The following is a 3,286-nucleotide window of genomic DNA, read 5'->3' as shown; positions in this document are numbered from 1 at the left end:
AGTCACTTAAGCTAGCTAGCGTTAAAGTTTATCACAGCTTGGCTTCAAGCTTCAAGAGAAAACAAGGTTTGATTCATGTTTATTCAGCATCATTGAAAAATGATCAAATCCCTATTAGCAATAATATAAAAATTGTATCACCCGTCACTAACGTATCCAAATTCACCAGTGTAACGTTACTGGAGCTGGGTGGTTATCAAAAAGCTCACAAGTCTGAATAAAAATTGTACCAATGCCATTGAAATAATTTACATTGCATTTTTTTGATGTATGAAGTACACTAATGGCAGTATTTTGTAGACTTCAAGAGGATGGCTTTGAATTTGTTTTAAAGGAGATTAACACTGATGCAGCCTACAGAAGATATGTAACAGCATCACTCCACAGTCTTGCAAGGTACACTCCACATCTCAGCCTGTCCCTTTCATGTGTACTATAGCCGCGTTCCCACCAAGAGGTTCCTGGGAATTTTAGTCCCGGAACTACTTTTTATAAATGAGTGCATGTAACTTAGTAATGGGTAACCTCAAGGTGACTTTTAGAAAAATGCGAACCACTGACATCTTGTGGTGAAGTTTTGGAACTAAAAAGTAATTCTTTGTAATTACGTTTTTTACTTGTTTTTAATACATTCTCAGTTACGATCATGTGGCACTGACTACAGCTGCCCTGAGTTAGTACAGTGTCTTTATCAGAAGTTCCAAGATTGTCTGAGTACTACACTTCAGCTCCAAAGAGTTGTCGTGGCCGAGTGGTTAAGGCGATGGACTAGAAATCCATTGGGGTCTCCCCGCGCAGGTTCGAATCCTGCCGACAACGTTAATCTTTATGTAAACTGTCGTATGTTTGATCGTCACTTGCAGTGCAGGAGAATGATATCCATTCCCAGGCTCTACTTGAAAGCTCCTATAACTACCATCTGACCAGAAGAAGAACGGCATGATATTTCCAGACGCCATAAATACAGAATCACAATCCACTGTATTGCATGATCCTGGCAATATAATAATGTCCATGCAGCAAAAGTGAGGATGAGGGGTCTCCTCATCCTCACCTTTAAGAAAAAATAAAATAAGATAATCCTTTATTAGAATAGTGCAAACAAGAGACAGTAAAAAACAAGATCACAAACAAGTATTATAAATAAGTAAATTAGTAATAACACAGTAAAGAATATTAAATAAGTAAAAAAAGTAAAAAATCCACAATGACTAAAATAATAGATATACAGAGAGAATAATTATTGTATTGCACAGTGGATTGCACTGTACAATTTGCTGCAGTTGCTGCAGGGTCATTCAGATCAAGGCAACTGCACGCGAAAGCCCCAAGCGAAATAAACTGATGTATGAGGACCAGGCAGTTTTCTAAAAGAACGCCAACACAAGACAACATAAGAAGGATACTACACATAATAAAGTAAATAATATATCTAGTTGTTTGTGTAATGAGAAAGGTTGCAGACTTACCTGGGGACAGAGGGACTGTGTACTGACGTCAAATCAGCTCCCTCCATTTCCATCTTTCTCCCAAAAATTGACAGCCGAGCGCTATGGCCCTTTTCCAAAAATCCTCCATCTTTCACAACCTATCGACTTCGAGCTTTTCCATCTTTGCCAGAGCGACCAATCAGAAGGACTCTCCGTACTCCCCAGCATCAGTGCTACCCCACGGACGCACAAAACCTCTGGTGAACTTTGAGTGGATTTTAAATTTCATCTGCTGAGATAATAATTAAAACATAGGGCAACTTCATTTTGATTTGGTCAGTTAGCAAATCAGATAGCTAAAATGTATTTATGACACAGAAGAATTGTGGGATTATTTGTGTTATTGTTTGTGGTACTGTAGAAGCTAGCTCACTGTTTCTTAATGGGACATTGCTTTACTGACTTTTAGAGTTTGGCATGGGTTTTAACTGTTTAAACTTGATGCAGTACTGGTTGAAAAATGAATTCACCAAAGTCAGGCAGCCTCTGACTTGTGTTATACGACTTTAACATTCACTTTTTTAAAATAGGGAAAACCATATCTCTTTATAGGTGATGGTGGTATAGTGGTGAGCATAGCTGCCTTCCAAGCAGTTGACCCGGGTTTGATTCCCGGCCATGGCAAACATTTTCCCCCTGTGGAAGTATACTGATGTCTTGTTTGGATGTCAGATGTGACCAAAAATAGGATGATTGTCCCCACTTTCCAGAGTGTGTTGTCACTCTTTGGAACTTCCTACACACACATAGACACATTCCTATACACACAATAGGAATCTGATTAAATTACACCTAACAGCACAGTGTTTTTATGATTATTTTTATTAATAAGTTTATTTTGTGTTATTTTTATTATTATTAGTGGTATTTGTTGTTTTATTTATTTTCAACTCGACACAAATAGTTTATTTTTATTTCTTACCAAGAGTTTATTATATGATATCCAATACTATAATTGTTTTTTCAATCCCCCCCTTTTTTAATAATCTAACATTTATTATTTATTACTATTATTTTTCATGTTTTATTAACACACACACACACACACACACACACACACACACACACACACACACACACACACACACCACACACACACACCACACACACACCCTGTAATCTAGACTCATTGACTCTTATCTTTACATTTCCTACGTCATTGTAACTACTTTATGCTATTGTCTGAATGTCTGTTTTTTTAAGTCTGTCTTCATGTTTATGTCACTATGTGTTGTTGTTTTTTGTTGTTGTCACATTGCTTCACCAATAAAAAAATAAATTAAAAAAAACACAGACCCTGACCCATCACAAATACAATCTTCTTTAACAACCGAGACCTCCCGTAAATTATCAAAACAAAAGGCCGGCGCCATTGATGCACCATTAAGATGAGATGAACTCCCCAAAGCTCTACCCAGGGGATGTAGCTCAGTGGTATGTACGAGGCCCCGGGTTCAATCCCCGGCATCTCCATCAGTTTTTATGGCCACTGTTAAAGGATGATTCATTCATCAAATATGGCCATTGAGCAAATGACAGAATTAACTAAATATAATCAAGGTATGGAAGACAGAGTTGGGTTAAACTGAAAAACATTGCGAACTGTGTGTTTTGTAATTGTCCATTACATTTTAGCCACCGAGCCAGTTCTGAATATTTTAGAAAGTTGGTTTATTACCATGTTGTGGCCGAGTGGTCAAGGCGATGGACTTGAAATCCATTAGGGTCTCCCCGCGTAGGTTCGAGATCCTGTCAATAAACGAAGATACATTTCCAACTGTGGGCTTAGCAACGAA

The 3,286-nt window shown here is 37.8% G+C and overlaps 2 non-coding genes across 2 annotated transcripts; both read left to right on the top strand.

The window, feature by feature from the left end:
* Positions 1–737: 737 nt before the first annotated feature.
* On the top strand, positions 738–819 carry trnas-aga (transfer RNA serine (anticodon AGA)). Its single transcript has one exon. It is a non-coding gene; the product is annotated as a tRNA-Ser (tRNA).
* Positions 820–2,042: 1,223 nt separating this feature from the next.
* trnag-ucc (transfer RNA glycine (anticodon UCC)) lies at positions 2,043–2,114 on the top strand. The gene has a single exon. It is a non-coding gene; the product is annotated as a tRNA-Gly (tRNA).
* Positions 2,115–3,286: the final 1,172 nt, after the last annotated feature.

This window comes from Anoplopoma fimbria, unplaced genomic scaffold (assembly GCF_027596085.1).
Source record: "Anoplopoma fimbria isolate UVic2021 breed Golden Eagle Sablefish unplaced genomic scaffold, Afim_UVic_2022 Un_contig_12700_pilon_pilon, whole genome shotgun sequence".
Lineage (NCBI taxonomy): Eukaryota > Metazoa > Chordata > Actinopteri > Perciformes > Anoplopomatidae > Anoplopoma > Anoplopoma fimbria.
The sequence above is the reverse complement of the archived record's forward strand: the minus strand, read 5'-3'. Positions and strand labels throughout refer to the sequence as shown.